Raw genomic sequence first — 16,046 nt, 5'->3', positions numbered from 1 at the left:
TTTGCTCATTTGTTTCCTAAACGCCACATGTGAGTAAAATCATGTGGTATTTGTCTGTCTTAGACTGACTTCACTTAGCATAATACTTTCTAACTCCACTTCGTTGCAAACGACAAGACTTCATTCTTTTCTAGGGCTGAATGATATTCTATCACATATGTATACCGTATCTTCCATTCACCCATTCCACATCATTCATTCCATATCTTCCATTCATATTATCCATCAGTTGGCAGACACCTGGGCTGCTTCCATATCTTGGCTCTTGTAAATAACGCGGCTACAAACATAGGGGTGCATCTGTCGCTTTGAATTAGTGTTTTTGTATCCTTGGGGTAAATACCTACTAGTAGGATTGCTGGATTATAGGGTACTTCTGTTTTTTTCTTTCTGAGGAACTTCCATACTCCTTTCCTACAATGGCTACACCAGTTTGCATTCCTACCAATGGTGCAAGAACGTTCCTTTTCCTCCACATCCTCACCAACACCTGTTGCTTCTTGTGTTGTTGATTGTAGCCATTCTGACAAGTATGAGGTGATCTGTTATTGTAGTTTTGATTTGCATTTCCCTGATCATGAGTGATGTTGAGTATCTTTTTGCGTGTCTGTTGGCCATCTGTATGTCTTTGGAGAAATGTCTATTCGTTTCTTCTGCCCATTTTTAAATTGAATTATTTGGTTTTGAGTGTGAGTTTTATAAGTTCTTTATATATTTTGGACACTAACCCTTTATCAGATATGCTATTTGGAAATATCTTCTCTCATTCTGTAGGTTGCCTTTTAGTTTTGTTGATTGTTTCCTGCACGGTGCAGAAGCTTTTTATTTTGATGTGGTCCCAGTAGTTTATTTTTGCTTTGTTTCCCTTGCTTCAGGGGACCTATCTAGGAAAAAAGTTGTTACAGCCCGTGTCAAAGAGGTTATTGCCTGTGTTCTCTTCTAGGACATTTATGGTTTCAGGCCTCACATTTAGGCCTTTCATCCAATTGTGTATACGGTATATGTATGTGATGAGTATTTCTCGTTCATTTACGTGTTACTGTGGCTGTTCCCAGCTGTCAGGCAGCTTTTCTCTTAGTGATGAAGATCCAGGCTCTTCTTTCTTGGGATTCTGCCATGCTTCAAATCCTTGAAGTGCTGGTCCCAGCTGCTGGAAAGGTTAAGTTGCACTGGCCTCTTCACCACCTTGACCTGCAAGTGATAAAATCGATTTTCCCTCAAAATCCACTGGCGAGAACTAGTCACGTGGCCCACCTATATGCTAGGCTTTCCACCGGCAACTCTGTCTCATGGAAGGAAAAGCCACTGGGAAACCACCACAGTTTCTCAGCAACTGAGAAACTCTGCAAAACAAATATGAATTTTATATGGAAAAGTAACTAATGGGTAAGGGAATAGTTTTGCTCATTGTTAAACTGATTGCATTCCGTCATCTTCGGCAGACATATATTATTGTTTTCTACCCTTTTTCAGAAATTGGCTTTCACGTTATAATTTGATTATAATTTCACATTATAATTTAATAATCTCTGAGAACCAATTAATATCTTTATTTTCATGTTCTTCTACATTTAAACACTTTCTACCTTACAGATTAAGAACAGTCAATAAGACCAACCTCATTTTTACTTAGTTCATATAAAATATTATAGATCCATGGGAAATTTATGTAAAAATGGTTATATATTTTTATGTAGGCTTTTTATTTTATAGGTGAAATAGTGATACTCTGTTCCTAGAAGTTTTCTCTTGTGGGTCTGAGTATGATTTAATTTAGAAGAATAGAATGTACATAAAATTAGGATTATGTGTATCACATGTAGTGAAGTACACCTGGAAAGGAGTCTCCTTGTTACGGACAAAGAGTTACTGGCAGAACTCTCATAGAATTATCTCTTGTAAATCATCTTCCAAGTTAAAAGATAAATCCATACTCAAAATCTGCACTTTTAATTTTTTTAGTTTTTAGTTTTGGGGGCTTTATTTACATTTTATTTGTAAGTCATCTCTACACCCAACATGGGGCTCAAACTCAAAACCCCATGATCAAGAGTCACGTGGTCTGACTGAGCCCACCAAGCGCCACCAAATCTGCACAGTTTTTACATGTTGATACCATTATTGGATATCCAGTGCACATGCAAGCACACTTCTCTTTCTTGACCTTGGCACTTACGAATACCAAAAAAAGATAGTTCAAGGTTACCCTATGCCTAAATTCATTTTGACTGTTTTCTTCTCTTTGGATATCTCCGTCTGTAATCTCTGCTTCTATCTCTAGAGCCATCTAGCTATCTTGTGTGTCTGTCATCTGTTCGTCCTTCCTTCCTTCCTTCCTTCCTTTCTTCCTTTTTCTTTCTTTCGTCCTTCCTTCCTTCCTTCCTTCCTTCCTTCCTTCTTTTCTTTTTCTTTCTTTCTTTCTTTCTTTCTTTCTTTCTTTCTTTCTTTCTTTCTTTCTTTCTTTCTTTTTTCCATCTATCCATCCATCCTATCAATCATATCTGCTGGTAATACATTGCACAATAGTGTGGGATTGTAAAAATGACCTTGCAAACTGGGGTGCTGGGTGGCTCAGTTGGTTAAGTGTCTGACTTTGGCTCAGGTCATGATCTCGTGGTTTGTGGGTTCGAACCCCGCATCAGGCTCTGTGCTGACAGCTCGGAGCCTGGAGCCTGCTTTGGATTCTGTGTCTCCCTCTCTCTCTGCCCCTTCCCCACTCATGCTCTGTCTCTCTCTCTGTCTCTCTCTCTCTCTCTCAAAAATAAATAAACATTAAAAAAAAATTTTTAATGACCTTGCAAACTGAAAATGCACAAGGCAATTTTAATAATCAAGTGGAAAAATTTGTTTTATCAGCGACCTTTACAATTTTTTTCTTAAACATTAAAAACCCTCTTAATTTCAGTCATAAGTATGTAGGGAAATGAAAAAAAGCAGTAAAACTCTCTTCGGTACTTTATAATTTGAAACAGAAATATCGAGAACTAAAATGCTTTGGCCCTTTATAAAAAACGTGTCAGGAGTAGTTTGAACCGTGCTTGCCGCCTTCTCATCGAGTAACGTAAGGAATGAACATCTTCTCGGCCACGGCAAACTGCTGTACTGCTAAGTTTGGATCACCTCCTGATCGGTCCCCCTTTGTGCTTGCGTTGTTACGAAATATCAGAGCATTCTTTTAATGTGGAATTTATTTTTTTTTAACAGATGTCACCTCCTCGAGGGCAACTCGATCCTTTTCATCACGACTAGCCTCTTCATGTTTGTTGGTAAGCTGTCTTGTACTACGTTTTTATTGGTTATACGCCCAGAGGCTCTCACACGGTCGTAGTGTCAACGTTCCCGTAGTCAACCACGCGTGGAAGATTCCGATTTGACTTCCAGTGCTAGCACTTTTCGTGTCTCTGCTCTACTTTCCTCTTCGTCGGCTGTTTCCCTCCCGATTATCCATTTTGTAACAAGTTTTGTGGGGCTTTCCCCGGGAGACAAGGGAGCCGTGGAATGACACGCTTTTCTGTCTGTATGTGCGCGGAATAACAGATGTACAGTGACTAATCGCCGATAGGCTTCGAAAGAAGTGCCACGGTTGGTCACTGACTGGGGTCTCTTTTTTACATAGAGATTTGTGGGCTAAAGAGCTAGCAGCAAAGTGTACACTTGAAGCAATTACTCACATCTGATATATTACAGTAACTGAAATTTGAACCCTGTTGTTGAAAGCTGGTGGTATTTCACTAACCCATGATAGCTGAAATTTGTGTATATTGGAATCCTGCAGACAAGGATTGTTTCTGTGTGTGTTTTCCTTTTATGGAATCTTCTCTCTGGTCCTCCGATCATTTCCCCTTCTCGGCTGTTACTACTGCTACAGCCCGTATAAAATGAACCCCATGAAGCCCTTTATTTATTCTGCTACAATGTGTCTATGACATAAGCTGGGACAGGTTTGAGGAAAATAAGCATCATCACTGAGAGAAGTCCATAAAATATTTACCTCTGGCAATTGAGTAATGCTTTGAATTAGAGAAGGCTAAAAACATACTGCACAGTGCAGGGAGAGCCAACCACCCAAGTGAATCTGCACCATCTGTATGCATGGATGTGATCGTATTCCAATTTAAGAGTAAAATTCATTACTTGAGATAGTATAACTTGAAGCTAGTTAATTACTGGATTTGAAAAAAGAGCAATGCTGGTGTTCACAAATAAATTAGATGTGACTCTGGTGTGTATACAGAGTAAATTACAACAGTTTCAAACTATACTTTAATGGATAAGATTTCTCTTGGGTTATCTGTAGTAGAATCTAGATTTGTGGGTTTTAAACTTTAAAACGCATTTGCATCACTGGGGGTCTGCGATTTCGTAGTTTTAACTACTTCCCAGGAAATGCTAACGTAGATGACCAGACATTGAGTATCAAGAATCTAGAACTACGTAGATGTTGCTGTAAATGTTTAGGAAGTCAGTGGCTTTAGCAAATAAAACTGTGCCATATTTAAAATTGCTTTGTCTCTTTTCCACTTTCCAAGTGGAAAATACGCACTGTTAAGAACAAACTTTAGACCTTTCCTAGCTTTTGAACTTCTGCCTTGGGTTTGCCTTTCCTTTCAGTACATTCTGAAAGCTTTCTCTTTCTTTACTCCTACATGATGGCCTTCCATTCATTCATCAGCTCACCAAATCAGGCTTTAGTCTGGATGTGAACTTCTGACAGAGACTTTCTAAATGTACATCAGGACCTCCTTGCAGTCAACTGTGTGATGTGCGTATAAGATCTTGTAATGTGGAGCTGACTTCATGCACATCTTCCCTCCTTTGGTTTCTGGAATATCACTGCTCTTGTTTCTTCTCCCACTTTTATGGGGCTACCCTCTCCATCTCCTGCACGAGCTCCTCAGTTCAGCCCCATCAGTGCTCTCCTGCCCTTCTAACAGACCAGCGGCTCCTGCCACCATCTCCTCTTGGCTCTAGTTGCCATGCATATTTCAGTGACTCCCAATTTTTGATCTTTCTACCTCCAAGACTCATAGGTTCACTCCCATAGTGACCTTGGGCAAGTTTCCTAACTATCCTGACCCTCACTTTCTGCCTCACCGTGTTCTTGTGGGGATTAAACCATTCTACTTGTAAAATGCCTGGAAGAGTTCCTGGCATCTAGCAAAGGGGTGCAGAATGCAAGCTGGTAAGCATCTGTTGGAATTTTGAGCAACAAAGAAGCTGTATGCCACACGATTTAGGTGTCTACTTAAGTGCCTTGAATAACGATCATGAGATTCCTCTGAGAATATTGCCCATTTCTCCGCATGACAGATTAGCAGGTGGCAGTAAACTATATCAATTTGAATTTATTTCTTTGGAAATGTCCCATCTTCTAGTTTGACTCAAATGCACGTAGTAACAGCTGATGCCATGGGTGCATCCAGCCTGTGGGGGTGACAGATTTCCTTGGTCATATTCTCATTGTGGGCAGCTCTCTTCCATTTGAAGCCATGTGAAGCACAGTCGTCCATTTTTACTGAGGACTGTATCATCCCTCAAACATTTGTTCTCATTGATGGAATTTTTGGAATCTCGCACTTTGGAAGATACCTTAACTAATTTTGAGTTTACCATTCTATTCCTTTATAAAAAGAAAAAAATGTAATATTATCCTCAGACATAGCCTGAAGAATTTCAGTCTGAGAAATGAGCCTGATAGCCAATTTATAAACTACACACATTTAGTGCATTTAATTCAACACATATTCATTGAATATTTATGAAGCATCATCATCGGAATGTAACTCTTGCTGGCCTCGAATTTTTCATGAGAAGGAGGCAAATATATGAATAAAGAATTATAGTCAGATGTGTTAATTTCTCCATGGTAAATATTAGTAGAACACATCATAGGAACCCAAAGGAGAAGACAGCCAATCTGTCCAGAAAAGTGAGAAGAATTTTCACAAAGGAAGTCAGATCGGATCTACTGGAGAAATCTCCAGGAGTGAAGAGGAGAGAGAACTCTCCAGATGTGGAGAAGAGAGCATATGCAAAGACCTCAAACCCAACAGGGCCCTGTGGGTTTGGGCAATATGTTAAATTCTGTAGGTTCACACCAGGTTCTTTGTGGGGGCCAAGTGAAAGCAACAGTGGAGGCCTAGCCTGTGGCCCACACCCTTTATCTTCCTCTCTGTAGACTTGTTCCTCCCATGGGCAGCCTTCTGGGAAGATGTGTGAACCCTTGAGCCTAGGATTCAACATGTGCTCCCCATCTGCCCTAGAGACCAGCCTCCTTACACTGGCCTTGGAAAAGGGTATAGGGTCATTGAGGCAGGGAATTCCAAGGTTCCAGGTCTAGAAAGATGAAGGCATAGGTCCAGGAGAGGAACATTCCTTTGCTCTAAGGAAAGAAAGCCAGAGCAGGACTTTCTACAGTTCTGTCTGGGGCAGAGGATGGATGGAGCCCAAGTTCCATATGATTCATAAGTTGGTCGCTTGGAGAAGGTTGGATACGGAAGATGAAGCCCAACTTGTGGATTAGAAGCAGATTGTGATTCGTTTTGATTTTAAAAATATATAATGGTCATTGTCTCCGACTATAATTAGTGGAATCTAATTTTACTGTCTAGGATCAAAAAGTTCAACCCGAAAAATTATACTGCTCGGTTTATAACGTGGTTGTGAATGAATTATTGATTAGTAGTGTTACTCATTTTCAAAGAATTAGAATGCCAGGAACTATACTTAAGCCAAAAGTTGTGTTAGACAGAATTAAATCTCTTCTCTCCAAATTTGATTGTTGCTAGCACTTCTAATCTTGCAGTGATTCAAAAATATAAGCATAGCCTATTAGATGCTGGTAATCTCAAATTAAAGAACGGTGCCTTGTAATTGTGCTGTGCTTATCCTTATTATGTGTACTGATTTAGTCTATATATGTGAAGTAAGAGTGCTTATATTTCCTAAATCTTAAACTTCATACCCATGAGTGAGGCCTAGCAAATACCTAGCTAAAACTTTCCATCAAGGCAGAAAGTTGGAGGTGAAGAGTTATATACCGTAGAATAATCACATTTCAAGAGTTTTTCCCTTTCCTTTCCTTTCCTTTCCTTTCCTTTCCTTTCCTTTCCTTTTCTTTTCTTTTCTTTTCTTTTCATTTCTTATGTTTGTTTATTTTTAGAGAACAAATATGATCAGGGGAAGGGCAGAGAGAGAGGGAGAGAGTGAGAATCCCCAACAGGCTCCGCACTGTCATCTCAGAGCCTGACCTGAGCCAAAATCAAGAATCAGACACTTAACTGACGGAGCTACCCAGGATCCCCTCAAGAGTTTTCCTTTAATATAAGTCAGCGAAAGACAAATATCATATGATTTCACTCATATGTGGAAATTAAGGAATAGAACAAAAGAACAAAGGGAAAAAAAGACACAGACCAAAAAAGAAACTCTTAACTGTAGAGAACAGTTGCACGGATGGTTACCAGAGGGCAGGTGGGTGGGGGGTGGGGTAGTAGATGATGGGGATTTAGAAGTGCACTTGTGATGAGCTTTGGTGATGCTTGGGAAGTGCTGAGCCACTATGTTATACCTGAAACTAATAGAACACTGTATGTTAACTATACTGGACTTAAAATTTTCAAACAGTGTTTTTTTAATTTCGTTCACCAGTTGCCGTGTTTCTTAGAGTCATTCTGATTTATATCTCAAACTACTTTTCATCGTAGAACATGATTCAAATTTACAGTAAGTCTACTGTGTTTGCTAAGAAATCCTGCGGCTGCTTAATGACACCATCGGGAAATAAAACGGGAAAAAAACAGTTAAAGAGAAGTGGGTCAGGCAGGAACTGAAGGAAAAAAAGAAAGGAGAACAAAAAGGGATAAGAAGTTGTGTGCACTAGATAGTGTTGGGTGAGAAGGTGGTAACTGCTCAAGTTGTCCCTTAATGACCAGTCACCATATGTGTTTACCTCTAATGCATTTTACAGATGGGCAGAACATTCAGGATTAGGACACACAAAGCTTTTTCTATAAAGCTTCAACTTCCTGGAGACAGTGGGCATTAATAAATTAAAATTTAGTGACACATTGATAAGTAAAAGTTAAAAAAAAATAAAACCCCAAATATGAAAATCATGCCAGGAGCGCCTGGGTGGCTCAGTTAGTTAAGTGTCTGATTTTGGCTCAGGTCATGATCTCATGATAAGTGGGTCCACCCCTGCGTTGGGCTCTGTGCTGACAGCTCAGAGCCTGGAGCCTGCTTCTGATTCTGTGTCTCCCTCTCTCTCCGCCCCACCTCTGCTTGTGTTCTGTCTCTCTCTCTCAAAAATAAATAAAATTTTTAAAAAATAAAAAAAAAAGGAAAATCACGCCGAAGGTCCCTTGAACTTGGGGACCAAGTTATGAACATGATAAGAAGTTGTAAACTCTACTTGGGACTAATCAGCATTGCTGTTCAGGGTCCTTTCACACTAATTTAAGGTGACTATGGTCGTAGAATCCTGATGCTTCAGCATGCTGTCATTTCACATGCTTTAAGCACATAGGAGAGGAAGAAGAAGGAGAAAAGGAACCCACCTTTCTGTGGCAGTTGTAACTCAAAATACTGTGTCTAACTAGAACTCATTTATTTTGCTAAAGGAAATTTAATGTGGAAGAGATGCATTGGGTATGACAGATAAAAGTCACTTTTCTCAGCAAAAGGCATTTTAATCTCAGGGCATATTCTAGAATAACCAATGCTATTAAAAAGCAGGCAGCTGGAGTACCCTATAAGACGCAAAATGAACTAAAGCAGTCCGTGTGATCAGTACAGGCTCACAATATTCAGTGCTAGGTGGATGCATCATCCAGATGCCTTATAAAATCCAACTTTGTTAAAGCGACCAGATATTTTGGCATTGTGTAGACAGAGTCTTAGTTCTACAAATGTTAAGTTAGGTGACATCAGATTTTTCTGCTGAAGACAACTCCGGTGACCGAATTCAACATTAAACACTTAGTTGAAAAAGTAGTGATTTGGTTTTAAAATTAAAAAAAAAAAAAAAGGTTTAAGTTAATTTTCATCAGGGTGAATTTGTTTAAATGTGGTTGGAAGACATGTAAAAACTTAAAAACGTGGTTGGGGGAAGCGACCCAGAGCAATACAGGTCTGTGTCACAATGCTACTTTTCAGTTAGAGAGTTCTCTTCGTTCTTCAGAAATTTCCATATATAGTTTCTCATTTAATTCGCCAAACAATTTTTTAAAGTAATACAAATTATTCCATTTTCCAATCTAGAGGTGACGAAAATGAGTCCCAGACAGGTGAAGTGACCTGCCTAGAGGGGGCAGATTGTTGTAATAGGCTTCTCACGTTGTTCATGCGTCCCTGTATCTATTTCCTTACGTGTCTACACCCACTTTAACTGCACTTATATTGTTTTTGGCCAATGGAGCAATAGCAAACATGGCACAAACAGAGGCTTGACAGGTGCTTTTTCCCCTTCTTCCTGCTGGGAATCTTTGTGCCACAAGGTGCCGCCTGATGGGCCACCTGGAGACCAGGCCAAGGCCGCAGACATATGGATGAGGGCATCACAGATCTACCAGCCCCAGCAAAATAGCCAAGGGGGTAGGACCAGCCAGCCAGCCGTCAGATTCATGAATTAATAATCAGTCATTGTCTTTTTTTTTTTTTTTAAGTTTCTTTATTTATTTTGAGAGAGACAGAGAATGCCTGAGTGGAGGAGGGGCAGAGAGAGAGACAGAATCCCACGCAGGCTCCGTGTGGTTGGCTCAGAGCCCGATGCGGGGCTCAAACCCACGAACCACTGAGATCATGACCTGAGCCAAAATCAAGAGTCAGACACTTAACTAACTGAGCCACTCGGGTGCCCTCTTCCTATGTTTTTTAACCATGTGGGAAATGTGGTTGCAGTATATTTGTATTACCTATTTTATTTTATTTTATTTTATTTTATTTTATTTTATTTTATTTATGTTTTAATGTTTATTTTTAGAGAGAGGGAGAGCATGAGTAGTAGAGAGGCAGAGAGAGAGAGAGAGAGAAAGAGAGAGAGAATCTGAAGTGGGCTCTGGGCTGACAGCAGAGAGCCCAATGTGGGGCTTGAACTCACAAATGGTGAGATCATGACCTGAGCTGAAGTCAGACGCTCAACTGACTGAGCCTCCCGTGCACCCCTGGGGATGATTGTTAAAGCATCAAGCACTAACTCACAAACCTAGAGTCACAGGGCGGACGGAGCAAGACCAAAGCCCAGAACTTTTGAATCCAATTTCAGCCCTCCACTGGGGGATGGAAAAGTGGGTATTTTACCCAGAAGTTGAAAGAAATTGATCTAAAGGATTTTAAAAATTGAAAAGGGAGAAATCAGATCCTTCCACAGGGACTGTCAGAGGCTTTAGTTTTTGCTTATTTTTACAAAATTCTTTTATCTTTGTAACTAAATAGCTGTTATCTACAGACACATTTTTTCCTACTCTTAGATTTGTTCCTTCGTCGCTTGTATCATAGTATGTGGCTTTCATTAAGGGTTAAGTTTTCCAGGGGAAAATGTAAGATAAAACCATTCAGGGTTATTCATTTATTGTCTTGACATATTTATAATTCATGGCATATGTATTTTACCTTCTATAGGCCTGTGGGGTTGAATAAAATACCCAATGTAGCATAGAGCAACATTTTTTTTCCAGACTTCCCTCCACGGGGCTTGTGCATACCCAAATCAGTAGTTCACAACTGCTCAGGAATAAAACAAGTTATTTTTGTTGTTTTACATGGCCCCAAAATATCGTGCCGAGTATCCCAATGAAAACAAACATTCATGTTTTCAATATTTGTCGTCTTAGTAGTTGCTTTGGTGAATTTCCCTCAAATCTCCCAACGGTTTCTTCGGGTTTCATACCAAGATTGATCTTTCTCAGGCACAAAATGATTTTTTAGAAACTAAGATTTAATTTGAATGGGGACGGGGAAGTAGGTGAAACAATGGCTTTTCGAGGGAGGCTGGCCGCAACTTTGAAGTCCAGAGCTATAGGCATGGCTTTGTAATGCCCCACTGGAAAAAAAAAAAAAAAAAATCCCACAGAAAAGTAAACATTTTGACAAGGATCTAGACATCAATTGGAGCTCATCCAGTATTAAACAGAAACACATGCTTTGTTCAAGGCATTTACAGAAACAAAACCATCCTGCCTTCTTTATTTATTTTTTTAAAGTTCAGTCTTCTATTTATGCCCTGTCATGACTAAAGGAGACTATGAATTGGAAACAAAGGCACATTCTTCCAACTAAAATCTGAAACACGTCCACTTTCTCCTTTCCAGTGCCTTTACCCGTGACCCTCACGGCCCACGCTCTCACCCTCCTCCACCGTGCCCTTCCACGTGTTACTATATTTTTATTTTTATTTTTTTTAAGGAGTCTCCACACCCAGTGTGGAGCTGAACTCGGGGCTCGAGCTCACGACCCTGAGATCAAGACCTGAGCTGAGATCAAGACTTGGGCGCTTAACCGATTGAGCCGCTCAGGTGCCCCCACCACGCGTTACTATAAATGTGCTTTGGCCAAATATTAATGCTAGGCACCGATAGCAAGAAAGCCAAACATACACCCTGAGGAGAGTCCCGAGAGTCAACTCTGTTTTTTGTTTTATTTTCCTCTTGACTTGATGCTGGTGTCCCCTGTGATCTGGAAGCTTCCCACTCTGTAGGTGGGGAGTATTCTCTACACTACAAGTCTGGAAAGTTACCTCATACAACAGTGCCAGGAGCGGGTGTAAGTGTACTTTCTGGACCCTACAAGCCCCACATTTGAAGAAGTGTGATCTATTAAGCGGTGTAGACAATAGTGACACAAAACCAAATAGTCAAAGAGCTTTGTTAATCCCGTGGGATAAGCCAGCACAAAACCAAAGCAAATGCCCCCCACCCCCCAAACCTAGAATATTTTTGTTTTTATAGGAGTTGTACAACTGGTTCATTAACTAAACTTCTCACTTTTCAACTCATTATTTTGGTGTAGATTTGATGCCTTGGTAATTCTATTAAAAACAGAAAGTTGGAGTGTTTGTAGAGTGTAGGTACAGTGAAGCACTGACAGTTTTGGCCAAATTTCTCGAAGGATCCTTTAGCTTCTAATCATTACAAAAGAATCCTCTGAGGAAGGCAGTTTTACATATTAAATTTCACCGTTACCTGTTTGTAAAACTGAAACGCAGTAAAATGGGAGAACATCTGTCTTTAATATTTCTTTCAAATCGCAGTTGTGACGGATGTTTCCAAGACCACCCACCTGAGGGATGTGGAGGCACCAAATGGTCATAAGAATGACGCTAGACCCACATCGGAACCCCATTGCTCATGCTCGCCATGTTGCTATGTGGCAGTAGCTTGAGCTCCTCTCCTCCTTTTCCAGGAATTTCCTACCTGGACAGAAACAGATCTAAGAGGGGGCCCGCAAATGTCTTCCCAATAAGAGCACCTTCTGGTGCTTAGAACTGGCTTGTGTCCCTCCTCCCAATCGATGTCCATTTGGGTTTGCTGTTGGAGGCACCATCTTTTGGAAACCACCGGCCACTCTGGAGATGTCCCTGTGTCATCAGAGAACGGCCACGAGTAGAAACACTCCTCCCTCGTGCTGCCTGAGGGTAGACGGCATCATTGGCCCCGTCCCGGTTGGGGAAGGGCCTCTTTCTCACAGCATCGTTAGGTCCACGTCTCTTCAATCACCATTCCTCAGGAAAATTGTAACTCTCTTCTCCCCCTGTACATCAGGCTCTCTTCAGCTGGATTTCACACGAAATTCCTCATACGTTCAGTGCGTTTTCAGGACTCCCATCCCAATTTATTTATTAAATATCAGCACCATTGGTCACACAGCAAGTGAACAGAAGCTTTTTACCCCAAATTTAAAAATTAATGAAGTTGGGGCACCTGGGTGGCTCAGTCGGTTGAGCCTCGGACTTTGACTCAGGTCATGATCGCACGGTTCGTGGGTTCAAGCCCCGCATCGGGCTCTGTGCTGACAGCTTGGAGCCTGGAGCCTGCTTCGGATTCTGTGCCTCCCTCTCTCTCTGCCCCTAACCCACTTGCATTCTGTCTGTCTCAAAAATAAATAAACATTAATAACAAATTTTTTTTTTAATTAATGAAGTTGGATCATCTGGACCAGTTGGTGCCAAACCAAGGCATCCCGGGGCATATGAAGATTTCCCAAGGGGCATGCTCTCATGGAGTGGTTTAAGGGAAACAGTTTTCTTGTCAGACATTTGTATTTGAAGCCTCAAACGCTGGTCGTCCTCACCTCCCCTTTCAGAATCGCCCTTATCCTGTTTTATAAAGAAAGGCATGCCTTTCACTCATCCGGAATCTTACTATTGTGCAGTGCCCCAGGGTGGACAGACCTCTGGGATGCCAGACAAAAAGACCATTTGAAATACTGTGGTCAACTCAGCCTTCTTTGATCAGGGCACCGTGAGCTCATGGTAAGTCTTCGTGTCCTTCTGCCTTCTATTTATGTCGGTTGAACGTAGAGCGAGATGAGTTGCTGGTTGTGGCAGAGTGAACTCACATATGTTGTGGAACAGAAGGGCAGCAGTGGACGGTTTTCAGTCAGTACCCGTGCTTTCTTTGAGCATGTGCCTGTGGACATTGACTTCGCGTGGAAAAGGCAGTATGTTTGCGGTACAGTGATGATGAGCACAAGCTCCTGTAGTCTCTTCGTTGTACCTCTGGACTCCCGTATTCCTTGATTATTCCATCTTCAGTCACTGGCTCTGCAATTGGAGACAAGCCTCAGTTTCCTGGTCTCTAAAATGCTGTTAAAATAGTGCCCACTGGGACACCTGGATGGCTCAGTGGGTTAAGCGTCCGACTTCGGCTCAGGGTCCGTGGCTTCGGCTCACGATCTCGCGGTCCGTGGCTTCCAGCCCCGCGTCGGGCTCTGTGCTGACAGCTCGGAGCCTGGAGCCTGCTTCGGATTCTGGGTCTCCCTCTCTCTCTGCCCCTCCCCCATTCGCACTGTGTCTCTCAAAAACGAATAAATGTTAAAAAAAATTTTTTTTTAAGTGCTGACTGCAGCAGGCTGCGGTGAGGATTAATGGAGGCCATGTTGGAAAAACATTTCAGAGAAGACCAGAGCAAAATAAATGCTTAAGAAGTGTTTGTTTCATGGATAAAACGCACTTACAGATTAAGTTAGAATGGGAGAGCATCCCCAGGTATGACCAGCTATCCAGTAGTGGAGTACAGAGCTCTCCCTTCCCCAGAGAGAAGTCTGGCCTCTGTCCTGGTTTCTTGGACGGTAACCTGTAAGCCCTCAGAATGTGTCGTCCGAGGAAAGTTGTCAAAAGTGGACATTGAGAAAAGTGCTTCTGTTTACCTGGAGGCCTTTGGGCAGTGGACAGAGCCAGCGCAGTTTGGAGTGGAAGCTTTGTGCCACACCCGCAACGTGCCGTGCAGTGGGGTTTGCATCATGGAGGGGCCGGAGACTGAGATCAGCTGTCTGGGCAGTCACTCCGGGCTAGGTGATGGAGCCCCAGGGAAATCCCTGGACACTGAAGCTCGAGCGAGCTCCCCAGCTTGGAAAGACTCGCTGTACGTTGTCACACACCAGTGCTGGAAAAGTAAAGTGGATCTCGACTCCCTGGGGAGAGGACAGCCAGAAGCTCCACATCGCATACTTTCTCTGACTCCGCCCCACCCAGCCTTTCCCTTGGCTGATTTTAATCCGAATCTCTTAGCTGTGATAAGCGTAGCAGTCAGTATAACAGCTTCCGGGGGGTTACACTGAAACCCAAGCGTAACTGAAGGCCTTCTTGCTAATTCTGGAACCCAAGAGTGGTCTTAGGGATCCCTGAACTTGTGATTGCTGTCACAAGTGGACATGGTCTTGTTCGTTTCATAAGGCATCTAACGATTGGGTTCCTATGTTGTATACCTGAATCCAGTACAGTATTGTCTGTCCACCCTTCAATTAAAAAAAAAAAAGTGGGTGTGGTCTTGTGGACTCTTTTCTCCAAACTTTGCACCTGCGAAAGGACTTTTTCTTTGTGCCCATAAGACTTGGTGTTGTCCCTGTTGGCTAACTTGGATTTTGTGATCATTTGTTTCGGAACTCAGCAATTAACTCTTATTTTCTAAATAGGGACACATATGGAGGAGAATTACTTAATCCGACTGATAACCCAGAAGGAACTTGCAAATACTCCTGTGTTGTTGTGAAGTCCCTCAGCCTCAACCTTGCCTATGGCTGTTGGTCATGATGCAGCGGTCTGACACCTTGGCTTCGGATCAGCTCCACGGGGCGCTCAGTATGGACGATGAACTGGGTTCCTTTAGATAAGTCAGTGTCTTATCAGTTCTGTTTCTCTGGAGAAGCCCGACTCATGCCAAGGTGGAGGCGCCTAAGAATCATCTCAAGGTTATTGTTGAAGGTGAGCTGGATCCAGTCTACTGCTCTCCCAGAGCAAAGGAAACAAGAAAAATTAGAACGTCACAGGTGGAAACAACATAGAGAGTGGTTTCCGTTTCCCTCAACATCCCTCGTCTATTCCAGTCATTCTGCTTGTATGAAGAGGACTTACAGGTTCCCAAACAGAGTGTTTCTTCGTATTCTGGAAAGGATCCATTCTCATAACAGCAGCCACTGAAAACGACAGCTCAAGAAACCTAGTGCGCACTTCTAGTCAAAATCGACGGACAGTGATAGCAAACCACGATGAACTACTCCTCATTCTCCGTGTGATAAATGCAACTCATACATGATCTCATTTGGCCTCCATCACAACAATGCACAGTAGCTGTGATTTCTCCCATTTTATTTTATTTCACTCTTTTATTTTACATTTTTTAAAAATGTTTTTATTTATTTTTGAAGGTGAGAGAGACAGAGCATGAGCAGGGGAAGAGCAGAGAATGAGGGAGACATAGAATTGGAAGCAGGCTCCAGGCTCTAAGCTGTCAGCACAGAGCCCGACACGAGGCTCGAACTCACGAACTGTGATATCATGACCTGAGCCAAAGTTGGACGCTTAACCAACTGAGCCACCAAGGCGCCCCACA

At 42.0% G+C, this 16,046-nt stretch overlaps 1 long non-coding RNA gene across 1 annotated transcript in view; it reads left to right on the top strand.

Annotated features, from left to right (window-relative positions):
• Positions 1-16,046, top strand: part of LOC123607960 — a 50,200-nt gene that overhangs the window by 16,512 nt on the left and 17,642 nt on the right. The window contains exon 2 of the long non-coding RNA XR_006717006.1: positions 3,205-3,266. This is a non-coding gene — a long non-coding RNA (uncharacterized LOC123607960). The remainder of the gene's footprint in view (positions 1-3,204; positions 3,267-16,046) is intronic.

This window comes from Leopardus geoffroyi, chromosome B2 (genome assembly GCF_018350155.1).
Source record: "Leopardus geoffroyi isolate Oge1 chromosome B2, O.geoffroyi_Oge1_pat1.0, whole genome shotgun sequence".
NCBI lineage: Eukaryota > Metazoa > Chordata > Mammalia > Carnivora > Felidae > Leopardus > Leopardus geoffroyi.
This window is presented reverse-complemented; position numbering and strand designations above follow the sequence as displayed.